Here is a 13,189-nt window from a genome sequence, read left to right on the forward strand (position 1 = left end):
CACCATAGTTCAAAACCATCAATTCTTCTACACTCAGCTTTCTTTATAGTCCAACTCTCACGTTCATACATGACTACTGGAAAAAACCATAGCTTTAACTAGATGGACCTTTGTTGGCAAAGTAACGTCTCTGCTTTTTAATATGATGTCTAGGTCAAAGCTTTTCTTCCAAAGAGCAAATGTCTTTTAATTTCATGGCTGCAGTCACCATCTGCAGTGATTTTGGAGCCTAAGAAAATAAAGTCTGTTACTGTTTCCATTGTTTCCTCATCTATTTGCCATGAAGTGATGGGACCGGATGCCATGATCTTAGTTTTCTGAATATATATATATGACTCTGCCCAGTGCATAGTCATATATATTAGATATAATTGTAAGTAGTAAATGAGGCTTGTGTAAAAGATCACAAAACTCACCTAATCCTTGACAGATAGTCCCTAAACAACTGAGAAAGCCAGATATTCTCTATGTGGACTTTCCAGATTCATTTTTTGTCCCATTTAAAATGTTGTACCAAGAATTCCCTGGTGGTTCAGTGATTAGGGCTCTGGTTCAATCTAAGATTGAACTAAGATCCCCCAAGTTACGCAGTATGGCCAAAAAAAAAAAAAAGTTGCACTGCCATATCCCAACTCAGAGCACATGACTGAGTGACACAGTGTTGGCCACTCTAGTCTTTCTTTGTTTAGTTTCTTTTTACCCTCATTTTCCACGTTTCCAATAAGGGTTGTGCAGTAGAGAAATCACCCTGCTCATACCAACTCTTTGTAAAATGAATAAGTGATTTACTCCCCTCCACTCCATTAAGACTTTTTCTTGTTTGCTATACATTTCTACTTTTACTAGCTTCTCTCTTGAAGATTAAATATTTGATTAATTACTTACCCCTCACACACACTGATATCTATAAACCCAGTGTTGCTTTCTCTACTTCTCACTTACTGGATTTCTCAGCATCACTGGATGCTGTTGACATCATCCCACTTTTTGAAATATTCTTCCTCCTTGCCTTTCACATCTCCTGTTTTCATCCTATCTCTTTGGCTCTTCTATCTGTTTCTCCTGCTGACTCCTCTATCTTTGTCTAACTATTAAATATTATATTTCCTCAAGGTTCCCCCTAGGTCTTCTCATTTTCTCATTAAAGTTCTTCATGCAGGTAATTTGTTCTACTTTTTTCACTTTTAATATTTCTGTTATCATTTTCTGAATCCTCCCAGTAATCCAGGCTAATAAAATCAGTTAAATATGTCTCCTCCCTTCTCCTCATGCTAATCCATTGCCAATGTGCCTTTATTACATAATCATGAAATGAGTAAATGATCTAATGTCTTACAAAACAGATTCAATTGCACGCTTAACACAATCTGTATAATTTAGTTCCTACTGATCTCTTCCTCTTCCAAGAACACTACCTTGAAAAGAAATTGTTCTACTTGTTCTCAGAAAAGCCTATGAGACTAGAGCTTCTGAAATGAAGATTTAAATGAATTCTTGATGAAAAATTTCAAAGAGCTATTACCAGAATGGACATTTTACAGACTTTTATGTCAATATGAAAACATCAATTAAGTGATAAAGTAGTTCCATCCTTGATCTTTGATCCAAGAAGCAAACAAGAAAAAGATTAAAAAAAAAAAAGCCAAAATCCTTCTTCTCTAACATTTAGCTGTTGCTGCATTAACAACCAACCACCAAATCCCAGTGGCATAATCACAATAGCTTTTCTTTCTCCTGCACCTGTAGGTTGAGAGGGGGGTTGGCTGAGCCCAGCAGGCTCTGCTTCTAGTTAGGCTTGGCTCCTTGCTGCGGGCAGGCCTCTGATTGACTGCACAAATTTTTTCCTGGGACCCAGACTGAGTGGGCACAAACTACTGAGGGAAAGCTCCCCTTCACGTTAATGTTGGTACAGGGAGCCTGCCAAAGCACATGAAGTCTCTTATCTTCAAACTGAAGCTTGAAACTGGCTCACTACTGCTATGCCTATGTCCTACCTGCCAAAGCAAGTCACGCAGTCAAAGGAACCCACAGTCAAAGCTCCTCTTTTGTGGGAGGAGCTGCAAAGTTACATGGCTACACCAGAAAAAGTGAAGAAGGTGAATTGCTAATCCAATCAACCACATCTACTCCCTGGTAATGAAATACTGAAATCACTGCCAACTGAGCCTAGTGTTTCATCTTTAACGTGAAAGTCATTGTGCTGTTCCATTTTCTCCCTTCTCTCTCCATGTTTATCCTTCAGAGATGACATTCATGTATCATGAATGAGAATGACAAATGAGAAACAGACAGGCTTGTCTTCAGCATTTGTTGCTGTTGTTCAGTTGCTAAGTCATGTCCGAATCTTTGAGACCCATGCCAGGCCTCCCTGTTCTTTACTATCTTCTGGAGTTTGATCAAGTTAATGCCTTCAGCATACATTCCTGGAAATACAACTCAACCGATCAAAATCTTGAAGAGGTAATTGTGTGGTCCCAGACACTCAACATCCATTATCCTGCTGCAGACCTGAGATGGGATTCAAATGGAATGACAGATTCAGATGGGGAGAAAAACAAATTAGGGAAGGGGGTTAGAGTCTTGCAGTGGATAGGGGTGGGGCTTCCTGAGAAGCAGGTAGAGTTTACCCAGAAGTTTTAAAGAGATGTCTAGAGGAGTTCGAATCTCACTTCACTGATTAGGAGCTATGTGTGTCTGTATGGATATGTGTCTTCAGTCCCCAGCTTTTTGGTACCCCATGAATACTGGAGTAGGTTGCTGTTTCCTACTCCAGGGGCTATAAGAGGAGGTTTATTTTTTCTCCCACAGATTCTGATGGTTCCACACATAGTTGACTTTCAATATACAACAGTATAAACCACTGATTTATCATAGTTAATATGAGGAATAGTGTAATTTCTGAAGGTAAATTATAACAATGCAAGATCTAATGTACATAAATTCTATTTAGTGAACAGAGTTTTGAGAGATAAATGCCAATTAAAGTACAATTTTTTTTTTTTTCTTCTTGGTCATTGGCAAGCATAATCTTTACGGAGAGTTTATGTCATTTTTTAAGCTATTTTTCACCACTGTCACTTTTGGAAAATGATTTTGAGAGGGGCTGTGGTTTAGGGTAAAGAAAGAACCTGACTTGGATCCAAGAGCCTTGGTTTCTCTTCCTGGGCCTGCCCCTGACTTTCAGTGTGACCTTGAGTAGGTTATTCAGTGTCTTGAAACCTCACTATTTCCATCTGGAACATGATTGCTTTAATTTTTTTAGATTTTAAGTAGACTTCGGAGGTAGTTATTATAAGATAAACTTTTCATGTGAAAGCAATCTAATTTTGGACAGAAATAGAAGGGGAGACATTTTTCTGAGGCAATACCACGTACTTAACAACTGTATCTTTTAGCTTTTATGGCTCACTCTTGGGCACCGGCATTTTATGACTTGTAACAGCTTAATGGTCCTGCTGGGTTCACTCCTCCTGTAGGTTAAGTTCCTCTTTCCTGAAGCACACACCACACCTTAAGTATTCTGAGAAGGTCAGGTGCAAATGCAATGCCTGTGAGAATAGCTTCGTCACATATGATGTACAAGGCGCTGGGGAGAGTTTTCCTTTCGCAGTACCTTCCCTCTCTCTCCACTCTTGCTCCCTGCTGAAAAATGAAAAACAATTATGTCCCTCGCACCATGGAGACAGAAGTACAGAAAATAAACAATGACTGATAAAGGAAAGCAGTTTTATTACAGAGAAAAGGAAACATTATCATTAATAATAGCAAAATAGAGAAAAATAGTAATGAATAATTAAGCATAATAGTACAGTCATGATAACAATAAAAGCCAGTGAATAATGCAATTTTATCTGTGATAATAGGATTATTCATCTGGATGAAGTGCTCCCATTTTGACTGTTTCTGGCAGAGGTGTAAGCACAGCGTGGCTTTTCATTTATTTCCCCTAAGAAAGCATCAGAGAGACCTGTGACTCTGCTCTCTTCCCACTTCCTGAGAATTCTCTCTTCACCCCTTTCCTTCCTAATTATATAAAATGTACCTTCACTTGCAGTCTCCTCTGATGTTTCTAGCCTGGGATTAGCACCAACAATGCAATCAAATCCTCAGGAATGTTCTTGTTGTGATAGAAGGTCCAAGCTGTCAGGTGATTGCATGTTGGCTGGCAAACCCTTAGGTATTTGGGTATCTCCCACTCACCTTCCTTTATAGAAATTTACTTAAGTAGCCAATCTAGTGCAATCATGGAGCAAAATGAAGGTAGATGATCTTGAATAGATAGTGGCTAAGTCCACCAGGGAGGCCTGGCGTGCTGTGATTCATGGGGTCGCAAAGAGTCGGGCACGACTGAGTGACTGAACTGAACTGAAGTCCTACAAACACCAGCATGGCAATCGTCATACAGGATTGCAAGGCTATTTCACCAAGCCATTGTTGTCTTCAGTATTTTGTGAAGTCGTGAGTATGCAGCCTCAGACTGAACAGTTTTATCCTGAGAAATCAGTGCCAAGAAGTTACAGCATTTTTAGAGGGTCCAGATTGCTCAACTGGTTAGAAAGCATAAGTAGGTTATCTGATTCTCCAAAAGCTACAGAGGTGGCAGAGTAAATGATATCTTTTCCCCAGGCAAACAATGCGGCACAGATAATGGAACTGCCAGCCGAGCCCCTCCTGCTCCTCCCTCCAGACAATGTGTGTCACACCGAAACAGAAATAATAAAAAACGCCTAGACCTCTGAGCACATCAAAGATAAGACTTCTGTGTTTTTGTTTCCGACAGATTTTATGTGCTTGACTATTATTAACGCAACCCACGAGTGCCTGTGATTACTGAAAAAAATAAACTCTCTTTGTGTCTCAGTCTATCCTTCCTGTTGGCAGGGAAAGAAAGGTGTGTCGTCACCTGGCATAATAATTCAGAGATCAGAAAACCCTTAATTTCCAAGAGTCAGTATATATTTGAGGTCAAAAAGTATAGAGCCCATGGTTAGAGTCCATGTGATAAGCCTAAAAGCCCCTCCTGGTTTTCAAGGGAACTTAGGTTGGAACAAATGGGCCATTTTTTGGGAGATCAGGTTTACATCACAGATGTATAACTTCATAAAATTATAGCTTATGTGAAACACACATAAATAAATAAAATTTGTCAAGTCTTTATACAAGAGCACTGAAGTAAGTGGATGTGCTGAACAGAGGTTGGGAAATGGCTGGTCTGAAGCCAGAGTTATTTTCCCTACCAATATGATGTGAGTATCTTTTAGGTTAAAAAACAAATGTATGCGCATTCTCATTTTCTCATCCCCACAATCACATGAGTTAGGTCCTGTTATCATTCCCATTTTACACATGAAGTAGGGTTTGTCCCAACGTGATCTAGTTTAAAGAACCTAAGAGAGCCTTAGGTGTAAAGCTGATTTTACTAGTTGTGTTCTCTTGCTGAGTCCCTTGACAAGTGGCAGGCGTCTTCTTAGGTGGGATCATGGTATGTGTGTCACAGGGTAACTGAGAAGATTTCTGCTTCTTTCTTGTACCAGCTTTCCAGTCGGGAGTGCCCAATGTCCTCGTGGGTGTACATCCACACTATTATTACCAAGTTTATGTTTGGTCATTTATAATGGCCCCTAGGTGGTCTCCTTGCACTCCATCTCAAGTTGCACTCTTCATAAAACTGCCAGAGATTGTTTTCCCAAGTGGAAATCTGTTATTTCCCACCTTAAATCTATTGACAGATCCCTACTGTCTACAGAAAGAAGCTCAGATCCTTTAGAATGGCTTGCAAGAGTCCAGCATTCATTTCTGTATAAGCCCGCCTACTTCATTTAGGGCCAGTGCCATTGGTGCCCCTGAGCTATGAGCACTTCCCATCACCTGTATGTTCCTGGACATGACCTGCCTCTTCCTGCCTCTACATCTTTGTACATGCTCTACCCTCTGCTGGGACTGCCTATCTCAAGCATTTCTTCTTGGTAAGCTACTTCGTCATAAAAATTCAAGTTAACTATAGGCTCCTGTATAAATGTCAGTTAGTAGCTGGACATACCAAATTGCAATATAGCACTTAGTTCCTTAGCTCTTTTTTTTCAATGAGTACTTAAAGTTATTTTTATCAGTGACACATGTAAAAGATTTTCAAAGTCAACTGGTCCTATAAGACTAAACAAAAACAAAGAACAAGGTCCTTGCCTCATTCTTCCCTACCTTCAGTTCCTACTTCTCAGAAGCTGCTACTTTCAAGTTTTGTAGTAATTTCATTATTACCTCTGTATTTCTATAGGATATGCTTATGCTACTATTTCTTGATTTTTCAATTTTAGATCTTCGCTTCTTTTTCTGTATTTCTCCTACAACTCCCTTCCCTTGATACTACTCTTCTTCTAAAGTTCTCCCCATCCTCCCAATAAAATCAATATTTAGTTTAAACCAATATTTGGTTTTTATATTGTTATGTCTATGTTAACTATGATTTGCAGTATTCTATTCAGTATAAAAATATTTCTTTTTCTTTAAGCATGTTGTTTGTACTCAGACACTCAGTCCTTTCTGGCTCTTTGAAACCCCATGGGCTACAGCCCACCAGGCTCCTCTGCCCATGAGATTTTTTATAGGCAAGAATACTGGAGTGGGATGCCATTTCCTTCTCCAGAGGATCTTTCTGACCCTGGGATTGAACCCCTGTCTCTCATATCTCTTGCGTTGGCAGGCAGATTCTTTACCACTAGCGCCACTTCAGAAGCCCAAGCATTTTGTTTACCTAGAAACTAAGTGAAAATTTCAGTGTACCTACCACTAATTTCTTCCAAAATTGTTTGCTGGAAGCTCAGTTGCTCAGTCATACCTGACTCTTTGCCACCCAAGGACTGTAGCCTGCCAGGTTCCTCTGTCCATGCGGATTCTGCAGGCAAGAATACTGGAGTAGGTTGCCATGCCTTCCTCCAGGGGATCTTCCCAACCCAGGGATCGAACCCAGGTCTCCCACCAAAACCTGGTGGCTCTGGGAATGACACCAGGGAAGTGTCATTAAAATCTATCAGGTAAGGGAATTGCCTTGTGGGCCAGTGGTTGGGACACTATGCTTCCACTGCAGAGGGAACAGGTTTTTCCCTGGTTGGGGAACCAAGATGCTTCATGCCACTCAGTGTGGTGAAAAAAACAAAACAAAGCAAACCCTAATTGTCATTATCACTTTTTTTTGGAGGGACACATCCTGAGATCCTCCATCTTGCTTATTCAGTATGAACCAGTTTTTCTGGTCTACATTTCCCCTGTTGTCTTGGGATGGTCCCTCATTCTCCGAAGGAGCTATCCCTAATCTCTTTTTCAGATTGTCCCCTGTTTACTGAACACCAAATGCTCCTTTATCTTGGCTCACATACATATTTTGTTGGAGCATCTTTTCTAGTAAGTCATTAAAAAAAGAGAGTTACTTTTTTTTTTTTTTTTAGAATTTGCATGTCTTAAAATATCTTTATTCTGCTCTCAGACTTACTTGATGGTCCCTGGGTATATGATTCTAGGTTGGAAACAATTTTCATTCAGAATTTTGAAGGCATTTGATTTTCCAATGGAATATTTGAGAAAACTGGTGGCACTCTGTTTTCTGATTGTCTGGTGCCTGTAATTTGCTTTTGCTGTTTGTTTAAAATTAAACATTTTTTTTAATATGAAAGATTTTTGAATTTTCATTATATCTGATGATCCAAAAGTTCATGACTCCATTTTTCTCTTTCCTTCCCTCCCTTCCTCCCTTTTTCTTTCCAAATTTCTTTTTCTTATTCTACTTTATGGCACTTCCTCAAATTTGTCATCTAGTGTGTTTACTGAATTTTTCTTACTTTTATGGTATTTTTATTTTAAATAGCTCTTTTAGTTCTGATTTTTTAAAGAATTATCTTCTTATTGCATTAATGTAATGTTTTCTTATCATAAAGATACTGATGATAGGTTTTATAGGTTTATTTCTTTCTTCCTTGCCTTTGCATCTTCCAGGTTTATTTAATTATTTTTGTCTTTCTTCATCAAATTACCTTCGAATATTTAGTGGAATATTCCAATTTACTAATGAAGCCTAAGAAACTGATAGAAGTTCTGTACTCATTGATGGAACTTGTTAAATGCTAAGGGTTCCAGTAGAGTGACAAGGTTGAAATTCTTCATTGGCAGCCCCCAAATGGCGGCCTTTATAGGACTTTTCTTCCTGTAGTAATTCTAACATTTTTTGCATGGCAGGTATTAACCCCTAGTGCTCTTTCTAGAACTTTGTAAAGGAAGAGCCTGGAGTAGTATTCAGAATATTGACTTTCACTTATTCTTCCTCCTTTACAGTTTGAATCCCAGCCCCCTCTGGGCCTGGTTTTCTTGCATCTAGAGCTTCTGCTCTTCAGTGTCCCTAGAAAGTAAACTTGTACTCTTCTCCTAGGTGGGTACAAGTTTCTATTTATTTTAAACTTTTAGCTAATTCTTACATTACTTTGCCAACCAAGGTCCGTCTAGTCAAGGCAATGGTTTTTCCCGTGGTCATGTATGGATGTGAGAGTTGGACTGTGAAGAAAGCTGATCGCCGAAGAATCGATGCTTTTGAACTGTGGTGTTGGAGAAGACTCTTGAGAGTCCCTTATACTGCAAGGAGATCCAACCAGTCCATTCTAAAGGAGATCAATCCTGGATGTTCATTGGAGGGACTGATGCTAAAGCTGAAACTCCAATACTTTGGCCACCTCATGCGACGAGTTGACTCACTGGAAAAGACTCTGATGCTGGGAAAGGTTGGGGGCGGGAGGAGAAGGGGACGACAGAGAATGAGATGGCTGGATGGCATCACTGACTCTGTGGACATGAGTTTGAGTGTACTCCGGGAGTTGGTGATGGACAGGGAGGCCTGGCGTGCTGTGATTCATGGGGTCGCGGAGAGTCGGACACGACTGAGCGACTGAACTGAACTGAACTGATAGACTTTAATTGTATAGTATATTTTCCAAGGTACTCGACATGTCCACATTCTAAGGCTCTTCATAGTCTTAGGGTGATCTTTCACTTCTTGTGTTCCTTTCAACTGGGCTAGGGTTTCTGCTATGTCAGTAATTACTTATCCTTCCTTTCTGGTGTCCTTCCTTCATCTTCTTTTTTTAAAATTTCATATTGTCTCCTTTCCCTCTTTCATTTACCTCTTGAGTAAATGGTAATCTTTTTAAATCTTATTCTAGTTTTGAAAGAAAAAATAATATGTGTTCAGTCCTGCATGTCTATTTACAACTCCATATGCCAGCAAATTTGGAAAACTCAGTGGTAGTCACAAGACTGGTCAGTTTTATTCCGATCCCAAAGAAGGGCAATTCCAAAGAATGTTCAAACTACCATACAGCTGTGCTCATTTACATGTTAGTAAGGTTATGCTCACCTGACTTCACATTCCAGGAAATCATGCTCTAGGTGAGTGATCACACCATCATGGTTAACTGGGTCATGAAGATTTTTTTTGTACAGTTCTTCTGTGTATTCTTGCCACTTCTTTTTAATATCTTCTGCTTCTGTCAGGTCCATACCATTTCTGTCCTTTACTGAGCCCATCTTTGCATGAAATATTCCGTTGGTATTACTAATTTTCTTGAAGAGATCTCTAGTCTTTCACATTCTATTGTTTTCCTCTATTTCTTTGCAATGATCGCTGAGGAAGGCTTTCTTGTCTCTCCTTGCTATTCTTTGGAACTCTGCATTCAAATGGGTTTATCTTTCCTTTTCTCCTTTGCTTTTCACTTTTTTCACAGCTATTTGTAAGGCCTCCCCAGACAGCCAATTTACTTTTGTGCATTTCTTTTTCTTGGGGATGGTCTTGATTCCTGTCTCCTGTACAATGTCACGACCCTCCATCCATAGTTCATTAGGCACTCTGTCTATCATATCTAGTCCCTTAAATCTATTTCTCATTTCCCCTGTAAAGTCATAAGGGATTTGATTTTGTCATACCCGAATGGTCTAGTGTTTTTCTCCACTTTCTTCAATTTCAGTCTGAATTTGGCAATAAAGAGTTCCTGATCTGAGCCACAGTCAGCTCCTGGTCTTGTTTTTGCTGACTGTATAGAGCTTTTCCATCTTTAGCTGTAAAGGATATAACCAATCTGATTTTGGTGTTGACCATCTGGTGATGTCCATGTGTAGAGTCTTCTCTGGTGTTGTTGGAAGTGGGTGTTTGCTATGACCAATGCGTTCTCTAGTGGAAGTGATGGAATTCCAGTTGAGCTATTTCAAATCCCAAAAGATGATGCTGTGAAAGTGCTGCACTCAATATGCCAGCAAATTTGGAAAACTCACAAGTGGCCACAGGACTGGAAAACTTCAGTTTTCATTCCAATTCCAAAGAATGCTCAAAATACTACACAATTGCACTCATCTCACATGCTAGTAAAGTGATGCTTAAAATTCTCCAAGCCAAGCTTCAGCAATACATAAATTGTGAAATTCCAGATGTTCAAGCTGGTTTCAGAAAAGGCAGAGGAACCAGAGATCAAATTGCCAACATCCACTGGATCATTGAAAAAGCAAGAGAGTGCCAGAAAAACATCTATTTCTTATTTATTGACTATGCCAAAGCCTTTGACTGTGTGGATCACAATAAACTGTGGAAAATTCTGAAAGAGATGGGAATACCAGACCACCTGACCTGCCTCTTGAGAAATCTGTGTGCTGGTCAAGAAGCAACAGTTAGACCTGGACATGAAACAACAGACTGGTTCTAAATAGGAAAAGGAGTATGTCAAGTCTGTATACTGTCACCTGGCTTATTTAACTTACATGCAGTGTACATCATGAGAAATGCTCGCTGGAGGAAGCACAAGCTGGAATCAAGAATGTTGGGAGAAATATTAATAACCTCAGATATGCAGATGACACCACCCTTGTTCAGAAAATGAAGAAGAACTAAAGAACCTCTGATGAAAGTGAAAGAGGAGATTGAAAAAGTTGGCTTAAAGCTCAACATTCAGAAATCTAAGATCATGGCCTCCAGTCCCATCACTTCATGGCAAATAGATGGGAAAACAGTGGAAACAGTGGCTAATTTAGTTTTCTGGGCTCCAAAATCACTGCAGATGGTGATTATAGCCATGAAATTAAAAGATGCTTACTCCTTGGCAGGGAAGTTATGACCAACCTGGACAATATATTATAAAGCAGAGACATTACTTTGCCAACAAAGATCTGCCTAGTCAAGGCTATGGATTTTCCAGTAGTCATGTATGGATGTGAGCATTGGACTACAAAGAAAGCTGAGTGCCAAAGAATTGATGTTTTTGAACTGTGGTGTTGGAGAAGACTCTTGAGAATCCCTTGGACTGCAAGGAGATCCAACCAGTCCATCCTAAAGGAGATCAGTCCTTGGTGTTCATTGGAAGGACTGATGTTGAAGCTGAAACTCCAATACTTTGACTACCTGATGTGAAGAACTGACTCATTGGAAAAGACCCTGATGCTGGGAACGATTGAAGGAGGAAGGAGAAGGGGAAGACAGAGGATGAGATGATTGGATGGCATTACCGACTTTTGGACATGAGTTTAAGCAGGCTCCAGGAGTTGGTGATGGACAGGGAAACCTGGAGTGCTGCTGTCAGTTGGGTTACCTAGAGTCAGACACCGGAGAAGGCAATGGCAAGCTACTCCAGTACTCTTGCCTAGAAAATCCCATGGACAGAGGAGCCTGGTAGGCTGCAGTCCATGGGGTCGCTACAAGTCAGATGTGACTGAGCGACTTCACTTTCACTTTTCACTTTCACACATTGGAGAAGGAAATGGCAACCTACTCCAGTGTTCTTGCCTGGAGAATCCCAGGGATGGGGAAGCCTGGTGGGCTGCCGTCTATGGGGTCACACAGAGTCGGACACGACTGAAGTGACTTAGCAGCAGCAGCAGAGTCCGACACAACTGAGCGACTGAACTGAACTGAACTTAGGCTTATTTTGATTCAGGCTTCCCTAGTAGCTCAGTTGGTAAAGAACCCGCCTGCAATGCAGGAGACCCTGTTCAATTCCTGGGTTGGGAAGATCCCGTGGAGAAGGGAAAGGATACCCCCTCCAGTATTCTGGCCTGGAGAATTCCATGGACTGTATAGTCTATGGGGTTGCAAAGAGTCAGACACGACTGAGCGACTTTGACTTTCACTTTTCATATCTACATATACAAAAGCTAAGCCTAAAGATAAAATCTATTATTTCTCAGCTTTGGTCGACAATTTTGTTTCTATGATTTCCTTACTTAAGCACCTGTTGTACAAGTCAAGGTGGTTGAATATTATAATTTGCCATTGCTCTTAAGGTTTCTGTATCCTATCACTGGGTAGAAAAAGTGCTTATAAGCCTCTCATCCACTATACAGTATCATAAAGAAAAAAATAATGTTACTTTTTAGATAGTGATATTAAAAAGTGAATATGAACTTTTATCATCCTCTCTCCTTACTTGCCTGCAGGCTACTCATCGTCACAGGAAGGAAAGGCACACATTTTTCCATGTTTACGACCTTTCCACCAACAAAGACCTTACTGCTAAACAGAGGCAGCCTGGCTAGACCACAGTTTTATGATCGGCTTGTGACTTTGTTCCACATTCTGTTTGTACTTACTTTCAGTGGAGCTCATTCTTGACTGTTTCATGATTTGAAGAGATGCATTGCTGATTTTATTGTTCACCGTCTTTCTTCTCCTTTTTCTTGTGGAATGAGTGATGTTCCACATGGAGGATTAAGATATCTAATAACAAAACAGAAACTCTCACGTTTAGCTGTAGCTAGATTTATGGCTAAGTTTATGGAGATTATTTAGGGCTGGGAACACATGTTCAAGAACATCTCTGCAGTTACAAATGCTCAGGGAGTGAGATGCTATTACAGACTGTGGACAGTAAACACCTCCGAGGTTATGTGTCACTGCCCACTGGCCCAGGAGTCTCTCCGATTTAAATAGCAAGGTGTCTGTTAGCAATGCAAACAAAACCTAGTTTAACCTCTGATTTCCAACATCTGGAATACTTATCCCTGTGGCAGCTGTGTGGTTCACTGAACACTCACTATTCCAATGGTTCACAGAAGCACAATTTTGGCTTGAGACGAGATTGCCTTGGAAAAAAAAAATCCGATTTGAAGTAGTTTTCACTGAGAATGCCAAAAGAATTTGTGATCACAGTGTCACCACTGACTCAACAGCTGG

Source organism: Moschus berezovskii, chromosome 10 (assembly GCF_049115385.1).
Source record: "Moschus berezovskii isolate FMDL1 chromosome 10, NW_MosBer_1.0, whole genome shotgun sequence".
Lineage (NCBI taxonomy): Eukaryota > Metazoa > Chordata > Mammalia > Artiodactyla > Moschidae > Moschus > Moschus berezovskii.